This window comes from Aquarana catesbeiana, linkage group LG07 (genome assembly GCF_042186555.1).
Source record: "Aquarana catesbeiana isolate 2022-GZ linkage group LG07, ASM4218655v1, whole genome shotgun sequence".
Lineage (NCBI taxonomy): Eukaryota > Metazoa > Chordata > Amphibia > Anura > Ranidae > Aquarana > Aquarana catesbeiana.
In genome coordinates this window covers 167,284,099-167,307,800 of record NC_133330.1, presented here as the reverse complement: position 1 = coordinate 167,307,800, position 23,702 = coordinate 167,284,099, and positions in this window count along the sequence as shown.

Sequence of the window (23,702 nt, the reverse complement as noted above, 5' to 3'; positions counted from 1 at the left end):
ATTTGACTGGGAGCGTCGGGAGGCGAGGGGGAGACCATCCGATCGTGGCCCCCCCCCGCGATCGCTCCCAGCCAATCGGAATCCTCCCCTGCCTGTGTGTAGTTTCACACAGGCAGAGGATGTGATGTCATCTCTCCTCGGCTTGGCAGTTTCCGTCCCAGCGCCGAGGAGAGAAGACATGTAAGTGCACAACACACACACACACAGTAGAACATGCCAGGCATACTTTACACCCCCGATCCCCCCCAATCACCCCCCCCCCCCCTGTCACAAACTGACAGCAAGCAGTATTTTTTTTTTTTTTTTCTGATTACTGCATGGTGTCAGTTTGTGACAGTTACAGTGTTAGGGCAGTTAATATTATCCCCCTTTAGGTCTAGGATACCCCCCTAACCCCCCCTAATAAAGTTTTAACCCCTTGATCACCCCCTGTCACCAGTGTCACTAAGCGATCATTTTTCTGATCGCTGTATTAGTGTCGCTGGTGACGCTAGTTAGGGACCTAAACATTTAGGTTCGCCGTCAGCATTTTATAGCGACAGGGACCCCCACATACTACCTAATGTTTTAACCCCTTGATTGCCCCCTAGTTAACCCTTTCACCACTGATCACCGTATAACCGTTACGGGTGACGCTGGTTAGTTCGTTTATTTTTTATAGTGTCAGGGCACCCGCCGTTTATTACTGAATAAAGGTTTAGCCCCCTGATCGCCCGGCGGTGATATGCGTCGCCCCAGGCAGCGTCAGATTAGCGCCAGTACCGCTAACACCCACGCACGCAGCATACGCCTCCCTTAGTGGTATAGTATCTGTACGGATCAATATCTGATCCGATCAGATCTATACTAGCGTCCCCAGCAGTTTAGGGTTCCCAAAAACGCAGTGTTAGCGGGATCAGCCCAGATACCCGCTAGCAGCTGCGTTTTTCCCCTCTGCCCGGCCCAGCCCACCCAAGTGCAGTATCGATCGATCACTGTCACTTACAAAACACTAAAGGCATAACTGCAGCGTTCACAGAGTCAGGCCTGATCCCTGCGATCGCTAACAGTTTTCTTGGTAGCGTTTTGGTGAACTGGCAAGCACCAGCCCCAGGCAGCGTCAGATTAGCGCCAGTACCGCTAACACCCACGCACGCACCGTACAGCTCCCTTAGTGGTATAGTATCTGAACGGATCAATATCTGATCCGATCAGATCTATACTAGCGTCCCCAGCAGTTTAGGGTTCCCAAACACGCAGTGTTAGCGGGATCAGCCCAGATACCTGCTAGCACCTGCGTTTTGCCCCTCCGCCCGGCCCAGCCCACCCAAGTGCAGTATCGATCGATCACTGTCACTTACAAAACACTAAACGCATAACTGCAGCGTTCGCAGAGTCAGGCCTGATCCCTGCGATCGCTAACAGTTTTTTTTGTAGCGTTTTGGTGAACTGGCAAGCACCAGCGGCCTAGTACACCCCGGTCGTAGTCAAACCAGCACTGCAGTAACACTTGGTGACGTGGTGAGTCCCATAAGTGCAGTTCAAGCTGGTGAGGTGGCAAGCACAAGTAGTGTCCCGCTGCCACCAAGAAGACAAACACAGGCCCGTCGTGCCCATAGTGCCCTTCCTGCTGCATTCGCCAATCCTAATTGGGAACCCACCGCTTCTGCAGCGCCCGTACTTCCCCCATTCACATCCCCAACCAAATGCAGTCGGCTGCATGAGAGGCATTTTCTTTATGTCCTCTCGAGTACCCCTACCCAACGAACCCCCCCCAAAAAGATGATGTGTCTGCAGCAAGCGCGGATATAGGCGTGACACCCGCTATTATTGTCCCTCCTGTCCTGACAATTCTGGTCTTTGCATTGGTGAATGTTTTGAACGCTACCATTCACTAGTTGAGTATTAGCGTAGGGTACAGCATTGCACAGACTAGGCACACTTTCACAGGGTCTCCCAAGATGCCATCGCATTTTGAGAGACCCGAACCTGGAACCGGTTACAGTTATAAAAGTTAGTTACAAAAAAAAAAAAAACACATACAAAAATATAAAATAAAAAAAAAATAGTTGTCGTTTTATTGTTCTCTCTCTCTCTATTCTCTCTCTATTGTTCTGCTCTTTTTTTTTTACTGTATTCTATTCTGCAATGTTTTATTGTTATTATGTTTTATCATGTTTGCTTTTCAGATATGCAATTTTTTATACCTTACTATTTACTGTGCTTTATTGTTAACCATTTTTTTGTCTTCAGGTACGCCATTCACGCCATAGAGCTGATCAGAGACCAGAGTGGCTCCAAACATCTCTATGGCCTAAGAAACCGGAAGCTACGAGCATTTTATGACTTAGATTTCGCCGGATGTAAACAGCGCCATTGGGAAATTGGGAAAGCATTTTATCACACCGATCTTGGTGTGGTCAGATGCTTTGAGGGCAGAGGAGAAATCTAGGGTCTAATAGACCCCAATTTTTTCAAAAAAGAGTACCTGTCACTACCTATTGCTATGATAGGGGATATTTACATTCCCTGAGATAACAATAAAAATGATTTAAAAAAAAAAAAAAATGAAAGGAACAGTTTAAAAATAAGATAAAAAAATAATAATAATAAAGAAAAAAAAAAAAAAAAGCACCCCTGTCCCCCCTGCTCTCGCGCTAAGGCGAACGCAAGCGTCGGTCTGGCGTCAAATGTAAACAGCAATTGCACCATGCATGTGAGGTATCACCGCGAACGTCAGATCGAGGGCAGTAATTTTAGCAGTAGACCTCCTCTGTAAATCTAAAGTGGTAACCTGAAAAAGGCTTTTAAAGGCTTTTAAAAATGTATTTAGTTTGTCGCCACTGCACGTTTGTGCGCAATTTTAAAGCATGTCATGTTTGGTATCCATGTACTCGGCCTAAGATCATCTTTTTTATTTCATCAAACATTTGGGCAATATAGTGTGTTTTAGTGCATTAAAATTTAAAAAAGTGTGTTTTTTCCCCAAAAAATGCGTTTGAAAAATCGCTGCGCAAATACTGTGTGAAAAAAAAAAATGAAACACCCACCATTTTAATCTGTAGGGCATTTGCTTTAAAAAAATATATAATGTTTGGGGGTTCAAAGTAATTTTCTTGCAAAAAAAAATTATTTTTTTATGTAATCAAAAAGTGTCAGAAATGGCTTTGTCTTCAAGTGGTTAGAAGAGTGGGTAATGTGTGACGTAAGCTTCTAGATGTTGTGCATAAAATGCCAGGACAGTTCAAAACCCCCCCAAATGACCCCATTTTGGAAAGTAGACACCCCAAGCTATTTGCTGAGAGGCATGTCGAGTCCATGGAATATTTTATATTGTGACACAAGTTGCGGGAAAGAGACAATTTTTTATTTTTTTTATTTTTTTTTGCGCAAAGTTGTCACTAAATGATATATTGCTCAAACATGCCATGGGAATATGTGAAATTACACCCCAAAATACATTCTGTTGCTTCTCCTGAGTACGGGGATACCACATGTGTGAGACTTTTTGGGAGCCTAGCCGCGTACGGGACCCCGAAAACCAAGCACCGCCTTCAGGCTTTCTAAGGCCGTAAATTTTTGATTTCACTCTTCACTGCCTATCACAGTTTCGGAGGCCATGGAATGCCCAGGTGGCAAAAAAAAACCCCAGGTATAGTGAGTATTTTGCAGACCTCACTTTTTGTCACAAAGTTTTGAAAATTGAAAAAAGAAAAAAAAAATTTTTTTTTCTCGTCTTTCTTTATTTTCAAAAACAAATGAGAGCTGCAAAATACTCACCATGCCTCTCAGCAAATAGCTTGGGGTGTCTACTTTCCAAAATGGGGTCATTTGGGGGGGGGTTTGTGCCACCTGGGCACTCCATGGCCTCCAAAACTGTGATAGGTAGTGAGGAGTAAAATCAAAAATGTACGCCCTTAGAAATCCTTAAGGCAGTGATTGGTTTTCGGGGCCCCGTACGCGGCTAGGCTCCCAAAAAGTCCCACACATGTGGTATCCCCATACTCAGGAGAAGCAGCTGAATGTATTTTGGGGTGCAATTCCACATATGCCCATGGCCTGTGTGAGCAATATATCATTTAGTGACAACTTTGTGCAAAAAAAAAAAAAAAAATTTGTCACTTTCCCGCAACTTGTGTCAAAATATAAAACATTCCATGGACTCAACATGCCTCAAAACAAATAGCTTGGGGTGTCTACTTTCCAAAATGGGGTCATTTGGGGGGGGTTTATGCCATCTGGGAATTTTATGGCCTTCAAAACTGTGATAGGTAGTGAGGAGTAAAATCAAAAATGTACGCCCTTAGAAATCCTGAAGGCAGTGATTGGTTTTCGGGGCCCCGTACGCGGCTAGGCTCCCAAAAAGTCCCACACATGTGGTATCCCCATACTCAGGAGAAGCAGCTAAATGTATTTTGGGGTGCAATTCCACATATGCCCATGGCCTGTGTGAGCAATATATCATTTAGTGACAACTTTTTGTAATTTTTTTTTTTTTGTCATTATTCAATCACTTGGGACAAAAAAAATGAATATTCAATGGGCTCAACATGCCTCTCAGCAAATTCCTTGGGGTGTCTACTTTCCAAAATGGGGTCATTTGTGGGGGTTTTGTACTGCCCTGCCATTTTAGCACCTCAAGAAACGACATAGGCAGTCATAAATTAAAGGCTGTGTAAATTCCAGAAAATGTACCCTAGTTTTTTAGGCGCTATAACTTTTGCGCAAACCAATAAATATACACTTATTGACATTTTTTCTACCAAAGACATGTGGCCGAATACATTTTGGCCTAAATGTATGACTAAAATTGAGTTTATTGGATTTTTTTTAGAACAAAAAGTAGAAAATATCATTTTTTTTCAAAATTTTCGGTCTTTTTCCGTGTATAGCGCAAAAAATAAAAACGGCAGAGGTGATCAAATACCATCAAAAGAAAGCTCTATTTGTGGGAAGAAAAGGACGCAAATTTCGTTTGGGTACAGCATTGCATGACCGCGCAATTAGCAGTTAAAGCGACGCAGTGCCGAATTGTAAAAAGTGCTCTGGTCAGGAAGGGGGTAAAACCTTCCGGGGCTGAAGTGGTTAAAGCAGGGTTAGGTTATAAAAAAAAAAAAAAAAAAATATCCCAAGCTTTGAACAGCTCATGGAGCACTGTTCAATCCATCATCTGAAAATGGAAAGAGAATGGCACAACTGCAAACCTACCAAGACATGACCATCCACCTAATCTGACAGGCCGGGCAAGGAGAGCAATAATCAGAGAAGCAGCTAAGAGGCCCATGGTAACACTGGAGGAGCTGCAGAGATCCACAGCTCAGGTGGGAGAATCTGTCCACAGGACAACTATTAGTCGTGCACTCCACAAATCTGGTCTTTATGGAAGAGTTGCCAGATGAAAGCCATTGTTAAAAGAAAGCCATAAGAAGTCCTGTTTGCAGTTTGCGAGAAGCCATGTGGGGGACACAACAAACGTGGAAGATGGTGCTCTGGTCAGAAGAGACCAAAATTGAACTATTTTTTCATAAATTTAGGCCAAAATGTATTCCGCTACATGTCTGGTAAAAAAAAAAAAAAAAAAAAAAATCCCAGTACTGTATATTAATCAGTCTGCGTGAAAGTTATAGCATCTAAAAACTATGAAATATACTGGAATTTTTATTTATACTAGTAATGGTGGTGATCAGGGTCTGTGATAGTGTGGCAAGCAATCTGACACATTGTGGGAACTGACTGACACCACCAGCAACGCTAATAGAGTGATCAGTGTTAGGCTACTTTCATCTGGCGAGGGTGCATTAGTGGTAAAGCGCCGCTAGTTTTAGCGGCACTTTTAACCTCCGCTAGTGGCCGAAGAAAGAGTTAAAAGCGCCCGTGATGCAGCGCTGCCGAAGCCCTTTACAGGCACTTCGGCAGCACTGCCCATTCATTTGAATAGGCAGGGCCTTTTGGGAGCGGTGTATTTTTTCCCGTCCTGCCAACGCACTCGGGCTTTCATACTGGGGAGACATGAGATGCGCTAATTTTTTTTTTAGCACTAAAACACCTGGAAATCACCTCGGTGTGCAAGGGGTCTTAATACTAAACACCAGTGTTTCTCAACTCCAGTCCTCATGGCATTCGAACAGGTTATGTTTTCAAGATTTCTCTCAGATGAAACAGCTGTGGTAATTACTAAGGCTTGATTCACACCTATGCATTTTTAGTGCATTTTGCAGATTTGCACTATAAAATGTGTTCCATAGGAAACCATATTAAATGGACTGTAGTGCAAATCTGCAAAAACCAAAAAGCACTAAAAAAATCATAGATGTGAATCAGCCCTAAGGCAGTGAACCTGATCAAATCACTTGTGCAAAATAATGGAAAGCCTGAAAACATGACCTGTTGGGGTGCCATGAAGACTGGAGTTGAGAAACATTGCTATACACCGTCACTATACTAATGACACTGTCTGCGAAGGGGTTAACAGCTAGGAGCAATCAAAGTGTTAACTCTGTGCCTACCAAGTGTAATGTGTGCTGCTTTTACTAAGCGATGTAAGTGTTTTTAGTCCTAGCTTTGCAAGGGGACAAATACAGCCGCATTGCTGCTCTCTGTAGAGAGGCCTGTGTTGTTTTCTAGTAAATCTATGGGAGGCAGTCCACAAGCTCTTAAAGTGTATCCCTGTGCTGCCCATGAGACTATAGACTGGAGGGATTGGTCTATTAGCATTTATAAAGGCACCATGAATGTCTCACTCATTAAAATCGTTCTATAAGGTAGTCTCTTGATGCTACTTAGTACCTGAGCATTTTGCTTCTGGGGTTGTGGGTGGGGAAAATGTACTATATAGGGTGGCCGTGCACTAAGGTTAAGCATTTCTGGATTAAAGTTTACGCTCTGGAGGACGACAACGACATTTGTACATATTAAACCAATAGGACAACAACCTGCTGAATGGCAGAAATAAAGACCATCCACATTGCTGACCGTGTAACCAAGCCAGAGAAAGGATTTCATTTTTCCAAGTTTGTGCGGAAGCAAAGGGGAGATATACTTTAAATTCATCAGGTACCACACCAAACAGGGCATTTATTGTTATATGATAATCACCTCAAGAGACAAAGTTGTACTACAAGGGGTGAATTTTCCATTCGTATCCCACATAAATGGTTAGACTGTTGCTGATATTTCTCTAAATGGCTAACTTTCCAATATGTTAAAGCTACAGTATATGCCAAAATCCCTGCAAAGCAGAAAGCTGTTTTTATCAAAGAGGGAAGTGAGAAAGAGAAACTACCCAGCATTCCAGCGATTTATCCACTTAAACGATAAGCCTCTCATTTAAAATCCATATGCTCAAAACAACATTGTTGCCATATACATCAGCAGAGTAACAATCAGTCCAATACTCCATCTATTGCAGGAACATCTGTACTTCTGCCAAATATTCAAACAACCGCCAAAATGGCTGAATCTATTGTCCCAGCAGTCCGTCTTCCTCTTTATGCACCCTGGGCGGGGATGCCCACATCAACCGATTTCAAGGGGCACGTGATATCATCCTGCTCTGGTGTTCACACACCGTGCATGTGCTTGATATCTCTACCTAACGGAACATTCTAGAGGATTGCTGCTCCATGCAAGCTTGTTTAAACCTTCTCTTAAAACAAGGGCCCCACTGTTTGCTAGCAGAAGACACTAGTATTCTTCACCTCCAGGACCTGCAACATTACAGAACTGTGCTTACTGTACTTGTTTAACCCTTTTCTTTTCGTTGTTGGGTGTTTGCGGCCCAGACGGCGCTGAGAAGTTAACAAGTCCTCTCTCCCCCCTCTCAGCGCCTGTGTTAAGGGCATATAGATTACTACCCTTTCTATACCTGCAGTTGCTAAATATTTAAGGTTGTCTTTTCTAATGTATTAGTTATTTGTAGCAAGGTTTAACAGTGTTGTAAGTTTCCATATGCTTTAAACTGTGCTAATATATTCAACTTGTTTATCACTACCAGGTGTGTGTCTATTTTTGGTGATAATCCACAGCCAGAATAACGGTGTTTACCACATGTGTCCTTAAACGTGTTTGCAGTAATTTTATTTAACCAGGTGTGTCAGAGGGGCTGAGGTCATTCTTGTGCCCCGTACACACGATCGGACATTCCCACAACAAAATCCCATGGACTTTCTTCCGACGGATGTTGGCTCAAACTTGTCTTGCATACACACGGTCACACAAATCTTGTTGGAAATTCCGAACGTCAAGAACGCGGTGACTTACAACACATACAACGAGCCGAGAAAATGAAGTTCAATAGCCAGTGCGGCTCTTCTGCTTGATTCCGAGCATGCGTGGAACTTTGTGCATCGGAATTTACGACAACGGATTGTGTTGTCGGAAAATTTGAAATCCAGATCTCAAATTTTGTGTGACGGAAATTCCGATGGAGCCTACACACCATCGGAATTTCCAACAATAAGCTCCCATTGAACATTTTCCGTTGGAAAATCTGACCGTGTGTACAGGGCATTGGAGTTGAGGCGGAGATCAGAGAATCCAAATTCACAAAGCGGCTCCTTTGGGAGTGGCGCTACATAGATCATGCCCTTCTCCAGAAAATCAGGCATGAATTTTTGTGCAGAAATCCCATTTGAACTTAATCTATATTTAAGCCTGTGGGAAGGCTTGCTATGCAGGATCTACTGTGACTGATGTGCACCTCACCCTCTGGATTTATATTTATATATATATATATATATATATATATATATATATATATGATTTTTATATATATATATATATATATATACACAACATTCCAATGTGGTTGTACAGTGAGTCTGATTAGTACAGATCAGACTGGGGTTCTCGCTCACGCTGTGCCCCGAATGGACACAGGGTGACTTAGACATAGGAGGTGCATGGGGAGCTTGAGCAAGGGTTTCCCAACCTCTCCAAGGGATTCTGGGTTCCATGGATCCCCCACCCCCCCCCCCATAGTGACTTCCGTCACAGGTACTAAACAAATAAAGAGAAAGTTGAAAAAATACAAAACCAGCATATATCCAAAAAGAGCAAGATATTATGTCATAGATATCCTAAAAGAATTGAACTCTGTCATTTCAAAGCTATTGTTTCTGGATTGGCGTAAGGCCAATGTGGTGCCTATATTTAAAAAAGTCTTTACCAAGTAACCTGTTACTTTAATTTCTATACTAGGGAAGATGCTGGAGAGTTTAAAAAAGACCACATAGATAAGTTCTTGCTAGAAATAAATATTCTAAGTAACAGACAGCATGGGTTTATGAAAGACAGAAGTTGTCAGACAAATCCGATTTATTTTTATGAGGAGGTAAGTAAAACCTTGGACGGGGGGGTGGCTGTGGACGTGGTATATTTAGATTTTGCAAAAGCATTTGACGCAGTTCCCCACACACAGCTATAGTGTAAGGTAAAGTCTACAGTCTTGGAAAGATCAGTTTGTAAATGGATAAAAAACTGGCTAAAAGACAGAATACAGAGAGTAACGTTTAATGATTCATACTGTGAATGGTCTAAGGTTATCAGTGGTGTACCCCAAGGTTCAGTGTGACCCTTACTTTTTAATACCTTTATAAATGATATAGGGTCGGCGATTAAAAGTACCATTTCAGTGTTTGCAGATGACACCAATCTATGCAGTGGAATAACATCTTTACAGGATGTCTCCAACTTACAAGCCGACCTCAATGCACTGTTTCATTGGGCAACTGTGTGGCAAATGAGGTTTAATAAATAGCTGTTGGTATTCCAGTTAAAACAATCCGCCCCTACTTAAATTCCCACCACTGAGCCTCAGACAAAAAATGCTAACCAAAAATTAATAAAGCTGCCACTTTAGAGATTACGGAATGTAAGTGGTGTTTTATCCTTATATTAATAACTATATAGTGACTAAAAGGAAAAAACAGTGGTGCTAAACTAAGACAGAATTGTCCAAAATTAGACAACACTGTGTATAAATATTATAATGAAATAATTAAATCACCCTGTAACAAGTGAAATTCATATGTGAATAAATCAACAAAACGTCCCTAAATTGATGTTCAAAAAGAGTCCTTGACTAGTTGTGTCTTCTTATTTCTTCCACCACACCAAAGTGTTTAGTGATCCCACTCCCTTAAGAAATGCACTCACCGACTCCAAATGCCTACACTTGCGTGCAAGGCTAAAGTGCTTTTAAAACCCCACAGAAAGGGTTAAGTCGATGAACCAATATCCAATTGTGTGTGCAGAAATCGTTCCACATGTAAAATAATAAAGGTGCTCCAATAGTGTAAAACAGTATAAACCAGTTTATTGTAAACACTACCAATCTTCAACCTTTCCACTCACATTTCACAAAATCCAAGCCAGCAAAACAGCTTCAAATCACAGCACACTAAACAAATGGAACACAGTGTAGGGATACGGTCACGGCGGACCTGAGGTATGCAGGCGTTAAGTCTCAGCTCTCACCCCCTCCTTGGTGCCTGGCCACTATATCGAATCACCACTTCCTCATTCAGCTTCAAGCGTCACACATCACTGGTGAAGAATGTCGTACAGCCACGCCTCCGACATGTTTCATCATAAACTGATTTATTCCTTTTTTCTTTTAGTCACTATATAGTTATTAATATAGGGATAAAACACCACTTACAAATGAGGTTTAATGTTGATAAATGTAAAATTATGCACTTGGGGGCTGAAAACATACATGCATCATACATACTGGGGGGGGGGGGGGGGCAGCTGGGGGAGTCAATGGTGGAGAAGGATCTGGGGGTTCTAGTAGATCATATGCTTAATAATAGCATGTAATGCCAAGCTGCAGTTTCCAAAGCGAGCAAAATCCTTTCTTCTATTAAGGGAGGCATGGACTGCAGAGAGAGAGATATAATTTTGCCCCTGTTCAAATCATTAGTGGGACCTCATCTGGAATATGCAGTTCAGTTTTGGGCACCAGTTCATAAAAAGGATATTGGGGAACTGAAAAAAAGTGCAGAGAAGGGGGCGTAGCTTGCGAGCGCCGAAGATTGACACCTAAGTCTTAAGCTCTGCAAGCTGACTGGAGAAACAAGCAACCACAGCGAGGATTCTTGCCCTCACCCAACAGCCAGGCAGTGCCTCCATGTCCAGGGGACCTGCATCCATGATGACCTGCAAACGAAAAGACAACCGGTGGCCACAGAAGCTAACAGCTTTCTTTCTGCAGCCGGCGCCAATGAGCGGGAAAAGGCAAAATGGCGCCGCCGGTCCATCCTCCAGGCTGACTTCTGCCTAAACAGATCTCCCTGATGCAGACCCAGGAGATGCTGACAGCGGGATGGTGCCTCTGTCTCCCAGCAGTTCAGCTCCACACAGCCCAGCTTCTGGCAGCCCAGCTAAAGCAAGTATGAGGATGGACTCGCCTCAGACAGCAAACATCCTGGTAAGTGAAGCAACCAGCCCAGTTCACACAGAGCCCATATTTCAGTCCTCCATTGCTGCATTCCCCATCTCAGAACAGCCAGTCCTAGACACAACAATGAAGGACATGCTCATGTCCCTACAAACATCACTCCTAACTAATTTCTCATCCCTCACAAATTTATTTCTTATATGCAAATAATGGGGGACAGGGTACAGTACATAGAAAACAAAATGGAAGAATGTACTACTACTGTCAATGACCTCATTGATGCTTATGAGGAAAACAAGGATGACCATATGAAGATGCAAGCGAAGTTAGCGGACCTCGAGGACCGCTCTCGAAGAAATAACGTTAAATTGCTTGGGGTACCAGAGTCAGTCCCTTCCCAGGACCTGCAAAAATACACTAGAGATATGATTTCTGCATTACTTCCAGACCTTTCACCACTGGAACTGATGATTGACAGAATTCATAGATTCCCCAAACCCCAGCACCTGGCCGACTCAATACCCAGAGATGTACTTATGCGCATCTATTTTTACTCGGTCAAGAAACATCTGCACCCTACCACAACCTTATACCCTTCAAGTTATACACAGTTTACCATGGCAGTTTCAGTGAAACTTGAGCTGAACACCCAAGCTTCAGGTCTCCCGGCAGAGAATCTGAATCTTTCTCCTAGCAGTATCACCTAACTTTCAGCAACACTCCTTCACACCTACCTGTCAGGGCTGGGCTCAGCCCTTCCTTTACTGAGCTGGCCGCTCAGCTGTTGGCTAATTGCCAGCTCCTGTCTCTCCACAGTTACTCAGCTGTTTATGATATTATGCTCGTCAGTCCTGCCTACTTAAGCCGTCCAGTCCAGAGGAGCTCTGCCTTCACCTTGGTCATCATCACAGAAACTCCCGCGATCCCATTCAAGACTTGCTTTGCTGACATCCCTTCTGGCTCCATATCCTGCTTGCTGTGCCATTACATCAGGGGTCTTCAAACTACGGCCCTCCAGTTGTTCAGGAACTACAATTCCCATCATGCCTAGTCATGTCTGTGAATGTCAGAGTTTTACAATGCCTCATGGGAAGTGTAGTTCTGCAACAGCTGGAGGGCCGTAGTTTGAGGATCCCTGCATTACATTGATCCCTGACTTCTGGCATGGCTGACTATCCGTTCTGGTTACGGAACTTTGGCCATGTTTTGATTACATTTGCTCTTTTTACTTTATTAAACAAGTGTGATTTAACTGTACTTCTGTCTCGTCCTGATTTCATGGTTTCTGACAGTAGTGGAAGGCCATGAATTCAGAAGATGCAGTCAATCCACTTGTTGGTAATATTTTTTCCAGTTTGGATAAACTGGATCACCACATAGATCAGTTTGCCATGGCGTTACAAACGCTCCTGAGTCGCACGGCTTACCTGGAATCTTCCACTGTGGCCACCCCGGTACAACCTATGTTGCAGGCCGACCCTGCTGCTGCTCCAGTCTCTGTGCAGACACCCGCCTCAAGTATTACCTCTATAAGAGGTATGTCTGGTTCTGCTCTGCTTCCCCAGCGATTTGGGGGCGATCCAGTCCAATGTAGAGGGTTTCTCAACCAGGTTGAGATGCTGTCCCAGGCGTTTCCCACGGACAGAAGCAAAGTAGGTTTCCTGATACCTTTGCTTTCTGAGCGAGCCTTGGCCTGGGCAAACCCTCTATGGGAGACGCAAAAACCTGTTGTCTTGAGCTACCCTGAGTTTGTGGCTTTGTTTAAAAGGGTATTTTACGTTCCCGCAAGCTCCCCTTCTGCTGCCAAGTCCCTTATGTCCATTGAACAGAGTACGAGAACTGTTGCCGACTACGCCATTAAATTCCGTACTCTGGTAGTGGCCCTCTTGGCTGCTTTTTCTCATGATCTCTCGGATACCATCAAGGATGAGATACAGTGCCTTGCAAAAGTATTCACCCCCCTTGGCTTTTTACCTATTTTGTTACATTACAGCCTTTAGTTCAATGTTTTTTTTATCTAAATTATATGTGATGGATCAGAACACAATAGTCAAAGTTGGTGAAGTAAAATTAGAAAAATATATACATAAAACTATTTTTCAGAAATAAAAAGAAATGTAACTTTTTGGCCATCAAAAAAAATGCTGTCTGGCGCAAACCCAACATATCACATCACCCAAAGAACACTATCCCCACAGTGAAACATTGTGGTGGCCGCATCATACTGTGGGTATGTTTTTCAACAGTCGGGACTGGGAAACTGGTCGGAGTTGAGGGAAAGATGGATCGTGCTAAATACAGGGATATTCTTGAGCAAAATCTGTACCACTCTGTGTGTGATTTGAGACTAGGACAGAGGTTCACCATCCAGCAGGACAATGACCCCAAGCACACTGCTAAAGCAACACTTGAGTGGTTTAAGGGGAAACATGTAAATGTGTTGAAATGGCCTAGTCAAAACCCAGACCTCAATCCAATAGAAAATCTGTGGTCAGACTTAAAGAGTTCTGTTCACAAGCGCAAACCATCCAACTTGAAGGAGCTGGAGCAGTTTTGCAAGGAGAAATGAGCAAAAATCTCAGTGTTAAGATGTGGCAAGCTCATAGAGACTTATCCAAAGCGACTTGGAGCTGTGATAGCTGCAAAAGCTGGCTCTACAAAGTATTGACTTTAGGGGGGTGAATGGTTATGCACATTGATTTTTTCTGTTATTTTGTTCTATTTGTTGTTTGCTTCACAATAAAAAAAAAAACATCTTCAAAGTTGTGGGCATGTTCTGTAAATTAAATGATGCAAATCCTCAAACAATCCATGTTAATTCCAGGTTGTGAAGCAACACACAGTGGTGTAGTGGTTAACACTTTCACCTAGCAGCAAAAAGGGTCGCTGGTTCGAATCCTGACCACGACACCATCTGCGTGGAGTTTGTATGTTCTCCTTGTGCCTGCGTGGGTTTCCTGTGGGTACTCCGCTTTCCTCCCACACTCTACATACATGCTATTAGTTTATTTGGATCCTGTCTAAATTGGCCCTAGTATATGTATGAATGTGTGTTAGGGACCTTAGGTTGTAAGCTCCTTGAGGGTAGGGACTGATGTGAATGTACAATGTATATGTAAATTGATGGCGCTATATAAGTACCTGAAATAAATGAAAAATGCCAAGGGGGTGAATACTTTTGCAAGGCACTGTAGCAGCCCGAGATATACCCACTGAGCTGGAGAAGTTGATCGCGTTTGCCATCCTCATTGACTCCAGACTCAGAGAAAGACTCTCTTTTAAGGAGCTCTTGCAGAAGCCTCCTGTACGTTTATCTCCGAGCTTTGCAGTCCCACCTGTATCTCCCTCACCTCCCATGCCTCCTGGTACCGAGTCGGTCAGTGAATGTGAACCCTTGCACTTGGGTTTCACGCATCTCTCTGCGGATGAGAGAACCTTTAGGAGGAGGGAGAGATTGTGCCTTTATTGTGGCCAGGCAGGTCACTTTTTGAAGTCTTGTCCTACTCGTCCAGGGAACGCCAGAACCTTGAGGTCTTGTCACGGACAGACATTAGGTGGCGTTGTTTCATTCCCAGTTATCCAGAAGGATAAGCCCCTGGTTTCGCTAACCCTTTCTTGGGCTGGGTCATCTGTCGAGATACAGGCTCTAATCGACTCTGGGGCTGCAGGCCTGTTCATTGATGATGATCAACTTGCCATTGAGGCTCTTGACGGGAGACCTCTACAACCTGCCCATGTGACTCATGAGACGGTTCCGTTGTCCATGACCGTAGGGGCTCTTCACCATGAGGTAATCCAATTCCAAGTTATTTCCTCACCTATGTTTCCGCTGGTTATTGGTTATCCTTGGTTACAGAGGCACAACCCCTCATTTGATTGGCTCCGTGCTGAGGTTCTCTCCTGGTCACCACAATGCAGTGAGACATGCTTCCAGAAGGTAGCCAAGGTCCTGTGCACCTCTTCACTCTCCTCCCTGCTGGAGGAGTACTGCGATTTTAGTGATCTCTTTGACAAAGGTCAAGCCGGTAGTTTTCCTCCACACCGCCGTATGATTGCGCAATTGACCTTCAAGCAAATAAATAAAGTTGCGCTAAAGAAAAATGCATTGTGAAAAATCATAAATAATACATATGCATAAATATTTAAATGCACTATAATAGACTGTGAGACATAACGTGAAAACAATCTCATCGAATCACAAGGTGCAATGGATCGAACATATGATAATGTCCACAATGGGTAGCATAAATGGATAAGTACACACAAACGATGTGTGGTGAGTTCCAAGGTGGGAGGTAATAGGGTGAAATATTAGGAAACTCCCTGGGGCATGGATGATGGACGGATGGATCACAATAACAGAGTGGCAATCTGTGTGTGCAGACCCTTACCAGAAAAGGTGGACCCCCTCCAGCGCAGGGTCATGTGAGCAGACAGATTACCCTCTGTAGGGAGCTGTAGAAGCTGCCGGTGTCTGATGTCTCCGGTCTCTGGTTCACTCACAATGATGGATAGAGATGTCAAACAGGGAATGGATAAACCCGATATAATAGCTTCTCTGGCTCTGTTTATCTCCTGTAGATGGTACTAAAACACAGCTTTAGGAAGTAGGGGTGAAGATCTGATGTTGCGCAATTGACCTTCAACCTGGTGCCATACCCCCTCGTGGCCGGGTTTACCCTTTGTTGGTCTTGGAGGATAAGTCCATGGAGGAGTATGTTGCAGGCGCACTTTCTTGAGGTTCCATCCACAAATCCTTGTCTCCTGCTGGTGCTGGTTTCTTCTTTGTGAAGAAGAAGAGTGGTGAACTGAGACCTTGTATAGATTATAGGGGTCTCTATCGTTTCATGATTAAGAATGCCTATCCGATTCCGTTGATTACGGAATTATGTGACCGCCTCAATGGAGCAATGGTTTTTACAAAGCTTGATTTGAGAGGGGCATACAATCTCGTGAGGATTAAGGAGGGCGACGAGTGGAAAACTGCATTTAATACCAGAACAGGCCATTATGAGTGCCTCGTAATGCCTTTTGGCCTTTGTAACGCCCCGATAGTTTTGCAGGAATTTATTAACAATGTCCTACGAGATTTGTTGCAGTTATGTGTGGTGGTTTATCTTGATGATATCCTCATATTTTCCAAGTCCCTGGAGAGCCACCACACAGATGTCTGTCGTGTGCTTCAGAAACTGAGAGAACAATCTCTATTGTAAACTGGAGAAGTGCGAGTTCCATCGTGAACAGGTTAAATTCCTGGGTTATGTCATTTCCACTGCTGGTTTTTCGATGGACCCAGAGAAACTTTCGGCAGTTCTACAGTGACCACGACCCGTGATTTACATCCTCTGCAGTGTTTCCTGGGCTTTGCCAACTATTAACCGAAGTTTATTCATAACTTCTCATCTCTGGTCAAGCCCCTGACTGATATGACCAGAAAGGACGGTAACCCACAGAGTTGGTCTCCGGAGTCCATTAAGGCCTTTGAGAGTCTCAAGGCTGCCTTTGTTTCTGCTTCTGTGTTGGCACATCCTGATCCTACGTTACCTTTTATCCTTGAGGTTGATGCTTCTGAGACTTGTGTAGTAGGGGTAGTCAGTTTGTGTCCCAGTTCTGGGGAGCCTTTTGTGCACAGTTGGGAATTCAGCTTGCTTTCTCTGTATATCACCCGCAGTCTAATGGGGCTGCAGAACGAGCCAATCGGTCCTTGGAGCAATTCCTACGTTGCTATATTTCTGACCATCATAACAACTGGTCAGACCTATTACCCTGGGCAGAGTTTGCTCACAACAGTGCCTTGAATTCTGTTTCCCGATTGTCCCCGTTTATGACGAATTATGGTTTCCAACCTTCCATGTTGCCTGACTCATTTGTTCCGCAGAGTATTCCTGCATTAGAGGAGCATCTCCGTGGTCTCCGTTCCAGTTGGGCACAAGTCCAGGAGGCTTTGCGACACACTAATGATAGGAACAGACTCCATACTGACTGCAGACGCCTGCCTGCGCCTTCCTACCAGGTTGGGGACAGGGTCTGGCTGTCATCTCGCAACCTCCGACTTCGTGTTCCCTCACTGAAGTTCACACCTCGGTTTATTGGGCCTTTCCGTATTCTTCGCAGGATTAACCCAGTGGCTTACACTTCAGACCTTCCTTCTAATATGCGTATTTCGAAGATATTTCATGTCTCCCTATTAAAACCTTTGGTCTGTAACCGCTTTACCACCTCGGTGCCATGTCCTCACCCTGTACAGGTTGAGAACCATGAGGAGTATGAAGTACAGTCCATTGTTGACTCCCGTAGGTTCCGTGGGCGCATACAGTACCTGGTGCATTGGAAAGGGTACAGTCCAGAGGAACGCTCTTGGGTCTCATCCTCGGACGCACATGACCCTGTCCTCCTCCGTGATTTCCATAGACGTTTTCCCCTCAAGCCTGGTGGTCCTCCGAGGGGGTGGGGTCATTAAAGAGGGAGTACTGTCAGGGCTAGGATAAGCCCTTCCTTCTCTGAGCTGACCGCTCGGCTGTTAGCTAATTCCCAGCTCCTATCTCTCCTCAGTCATTCAGCTGTTGATGATATCCTGCTTGCCAGTCCTGCCTACTTAAGCCGTCCAGTTCAGAGGAGCTGTGCCTTCGCCTTGGTCAACATCACAGAAATTCTCCTGCGATCCCGTTCAAGACTTGCTTTGCTGGCATCCCTTATGGCTCCAGATCCTACTTGCTGTTCCACTGCATTGATCCCTGACTTCTGGCTTGGCTGACTATCCGTTCTGATAACTGATCTTTGGCTATGTTTTGACTATGTTTGTTCTTTTTACTTTTATTATTAAACAAGTGTGATTTAACTGTACTTCTGTCTCTGCCTGATTTCATGATTTCTGACACTACCACAATGATTATTACTATTCTTTCCTTAAAAGCCAAGGGACTCAACCATCCAGCCAAATGTGCCTCACTATGGAAAACTGCCTTGGACTATAAGTGTGATGTCCTGTGCATCCAAGAGACACATTTCACTCTGCATACACAACCTGCCTGTCACAACAAGTGTTTTCCCTACCTTTTCAAAGCCTGATGTCCACAGAAAAAGCGTGGCATACTCATTGCCATCAGATTCCATATCCTTCCACCTCCAGCAAAGTGTATGTGACCTGAATGGCTGCTATATTATTTTGCTAAGTACTATTAACAACACTCAATACACGATATTGATCATCTATGCCCCTAACCAGGGACAGATCCACTTTCTTATTGCTACCCTTAAAAAGGCGAGGAAGATACAAAAAGGTAATTTATTTATGTGTGGCGACTTCAATATGGTTCCAGACTACAACCTGGATTCTACATCGGGCCCCAAGCTTTTCGCATCTCCCTTGAACAAACCAATACACAACGGCCTTTATGATGTGTGGAGATGTTGCCACGCAAGTGAAAAGGACTACACCTACTTGTCTCTAAGACATAACACATATTCTCAAATTGACCTCTTCTTGACCGATAAACGGTTGCTTCAACAAATTAAATGTGCATGCATCCACACTATGACCTAGTCAGACCACCCGCCTATCAGCGTAATCTTAACTGATTAATCATCTCACCCATGCACATATGTGTGGTAAGTAAATGCTTCTTTATTACAAAATACCTCTTATGCAAAAGACCTTACAACCAAACTAGAAGAATTCTTCTATACTAACTCAGGCTCAGTGTCCAATCAGGCGACAGTCTGGAATGCATACAAAGCAATTATTAGAGACTTGCGCATTCTCAGTGGGTTCTAGGGCAAAGAAAAATACAAGAAAATGCAACACAAGCTCAAAGCCTCCACTTATTCTACCATAAACAAGGCGGGGAAGGCAATGGCTCTCCGTGAAGGAAAAAATTCTGAACCCCTAATCTATAGCAGACACGTTTAGCCTCTATTATGGTACTCTCTACAACATTAAAAATTATGCCACTACATACCAACCCACAACAGATGAAATTGATGAGTTCCTCTCTCATGTCAACCTTCCCACAATGACTCCATAAGATTTGACTAACATAAATGCTCCATTTTCACTAAGTGATTAAAGACATGCCCAACAACAAATCCCCAGGTCCCAATGGCCTAACCGGCGAATATTACAAACAGTTCCAAAATATACTAACACCTCGCTTGTGCTCCCTCTATAACAATGTTGCCTCCTCCTCATCTTTCCCAAAAGAAATGTCTGCATTGGTAGTAACATTACCTAAACCAGGTAAAGACCCCACCTCCCCACAAACCTTTTGCCCAATTTCCTTACTCAACCATGACATAAAAATTTGCGCCTAACTCATATCTAATAGACTAATCGACACCCTGCCAGATCTTGTACATAAGGACCAATCAGGCTTCACTATAGGCCAACAGGCCTCCGATGCCACTAGAAGACTGATCAATATAATTCACCATGCAGAAATCACACACAACCCCTCTATACTTCTCTCTCTAGATGCCGAAAAGGCGTTCTATAGGGTACACTGACAATACCTTTGTCAAGTCATATGCAAATTCGGATTCCAGGGTCCCATTTTTAATGCCATACTCGCCCTATGCTCATCCCCTTCCGACCTTCTATCCACATCATTCCAAATTACTAACGGCACTAGATAGGGCTGCCCCCTTTCCCCACTGATTTTTAGTATGATGATGGAGCCCCTAGTGGAACATATTAGACAGAATGTTCTGATATATGGGATTACCATAGCCTCCCAAGTCCACAAGATCAGCTTATTTGCTGATGTAGTCATCCTTATGCTCTCCAATCCGTCTAGCTCCTTGGAGGAAGTGCAAAAAATACTGCATTGGTTTAGCAGGGTATCCTATTATAAATTTAGCGAAACAAAATCACCCATCCTAGATATTGGCATTGACAGTGCCACTAGAAACCTGTCACATATAAAGATATTATAAAATATTTACAAAAATGAGAGGGGTGTACTCACTTTTGTGAAATACTGTACCTCCACGTATCCCATTGTATAGCGTCTTTCCCTAATTGGACCTGCAAAATTCCCTTTCCTGCATGCAAAATCCTACTTTTTTACACATTATTTCAACTGAAGACTACCTTTGTCAAAGATAAACACCATAATCAATGGGAAGCTGACTTAGGAACCGCATATTCTGACGATCAATGGATTAGGGCACATAGACAAGGTAACCTGCTGCTCCATGTTGTGGGAGCTAGCCCACAAAATCAGCCTCTGTTGGTACCTGACACCAGGCAAACTCTCACGCTTCAAGGTTCTAATCTCCGCTGGAGACAATGTGGGGAGAAGGGGAACCATTTACACACATTATGGGGTTGCAAAAAACGCACTACCTTCTGGTCTTTTATTTTTGGCCTTATTCCCACCATCGCTTAAACCTCTATCTCTCCATTCCTAGACCTAGCCCTATTAAACTTGGGCATGGAAAGCCTACCACTGCACCTCAGACACACAACCACCCACATTCTTCTAGCAGCAAGGCTGTGTATCACAAGAAATCCATTACACCTCCTTCCCTTTCAGACACTGTAGACCTGATACAATTGCATTGTAGTTATGAACACATCATGGCAGCCAGCATGGGAAAACTAGCCCAGTAACGCACACTGTGGCAACCCTGGTGCTTATGGAAAGCCCAAAACTCAATAGTCATATCCCCAGTAATAACCCCTACACCCCCTTATTAGAGTCCTCATCTCCCCTTGTTCTCACTTACTGCGCACTCCATTTAAAGTTACTAAAGGAATAAATGTAATGTTTAGTATGAAACTTGACAAATAAAACGATTATATACAATGTGTAGTATGGTATTTCTGTGTTAAATTTTTGGAAATGCAATCCTTTTACTTACCCATCACTCCGAATGTTTAAAACATTCTCTGTATACTATTTTCTATGCAAAACTAATGCCGCGTACACACGATCGGAATTCTTGTATGAAAAAGCTATGATGGTTTTTCCGACGGAATTACGCTCAAGCTTGTCTTGCATACACACGGTCACACCAAAGTCCGACCGTCCAGAACGCGGTGATGTACAACACGTACAATGGGACTAGAAAAGGGAAGTTCAATAGCCAACGCGCCACCCTTTGGGCTCCTTCTGCTAATCTCATGTTTATCTCGTGTTAGTAGAAGTTTGGTGAGAGACGATTCACGCTTTTCAGGCTCCTGCTTTTTCAGATCATTTTACTGTTGTTCAGTTTGTGCTTGTGGGTTTGTATCTGGTTTTCAGTGCGTGAAGTCAGTTCGTATCTGTTTTCCAGTGCCTTCTTGTCCGCTTGTTACTCAGCTTGCTCTTCACAGGCCTTGCTGTTCTTCAGTGCATTCTGTTTAGTTCGTTCTGACCAGCCGACCGTTTTGAAGCCATGTTGTGGGTACGTGCTCGTCGTAGAGTTCGTGCTGTGCGGGGGCTTGGTGTAATAATCCTAATTATGTTGCCTCAGTTGGGCCTGAGGCCGGACTTTCAGAAACTCCAATGACGGCCCTGAAGCAGGCCATCCTGGCTTGCCCCCCCAAAGCGCCTGTGAAGTGTGAGAAAAATATGTAGAATATTTTACAGGTAGGGGGCCCATTGCTATGCCAGCACATTTTCAATAAATTTTCTCTTTTATCAGATCAAATTTTCATTTACTGCTTGGGTTTATTTTTGCTGTCTCCTAGGTTCTCCTAGTGCACTTGTAGTGCCAAGTGGTTTTCCACTATTAAATAACACCCATTGTCACTGTAAACACCAACTTAATGCAAAAAATGGTATTGATCATTGAAAGAAGAAGCCACACATTGTTGAGTAGAAAGCCTTTTACTCCGTGCACATTCACATGTGCATTTTATAAAACATTTGGCGGTAATAAAAAACACTTTTATTTTATTCAAAGTTTTACCTTGAAATTTCTTAACCATCTCGATACAGTGCACTTTCACCCCCTTCCTGCCCAAGCCATTTTTTAGCTTTCAGCGCTGTCACACTTTGAATGACAATTGCACGATCATGCAACACTGTACCCAAATTAAATTTTTATAATTTTTTCCCCACAAATAGAGCTTTCTTTTAGTGGTATTTGATCACCTCTGCGGTTTTTATTTTTTGCGCTATAAACAAAAGAAGAGTGACAAGTTTGAAAAAAACACAATATTTTGTACTTTTTGCTATAATAAATATCCAATTTTTTTTTTTTTTTTTTTTAAACAAATTTTTTCCTCAGTTTAGGCCGATATGTATTTTTCTACATATTTTTGGTAAAAAAAAAATCGCAATAAGCGTATATTGATTGGTTTGCGCAAAAGTTATAGCGTCTACAAAATAGGAGAAAAGATTTATAGCATTTTTATTATTTTTTTTTACTAGTAATGGCGGCGATCTGCGATTTTTATCATGACTGCGATATTGTGGCAGACATATCGGACACTTTTGACACATTTTTGGGACCATTCACATTTATACAGCGATCTGTGCTATAAAAATGCACTGATTACTGTATAAATGTGACTGGCAGGGAAGGGGCTAACACTAGGGGGTGATCGAGGGGTTAACTGTGTTCCTAGGGAGTGTTTCTAACTGAAGGGGGAGGGGACCCACAAGGGGAGGAGACCGATCGGTGTTGCTCTATACTGAGAACACACATCGGTCTCCTCTCCTCTCTGACAGGACGTGGATCTGCCGTGTTACCGGGCAATCGCGGGTGCCCGGCGGACATCGCTGCCGCCGGGCACGCGCGTCGGGTGCCCAGTGACACGGCGCACGCGATTGCTGCAGGCCTTCATATGACAGCCGGCGGGCGGAAAACAGTTAAAAAATACAGAAACAGGCATGTTTCCAAACATAACATATACAACTCTGGAACTTACAAAGTTCAACATTGCAAAAAAGAAGGCAATATCAGACATTTTATAGTGTGAAAAAGGTCTTGATATTGCCTTCATCAGATGGGGTGAAGTCACCACTGTAAAAGCCAAATTTAGAAGATGCACACAAATTGGGAGTCAAAATGGGGATTTCCTTTCTGATCCCATACCTAATGTCAACATGAGTTATCTCCCATCATGGGGGATCAATGGACGTGTTTTGGGGGTGCAACCACTTCCTCTCACCTACTAGAGTTTTGGGAGGAAGGGGTTACACCCACAAAATGCATACATTGAAATCCTCTGATGGCAAATAGCACATGTTGACACACTGTGTGCATCTTCCAAATTTGGCTTTTAAACTGTATTAAAACTTTAGATAAAAATTATTATTGTAAGAAAAAATTCCAGGAATCTTTTTAGGATTTAAATTCACCTTAGTACATCAATCATGTTCTTCAGCCTTTG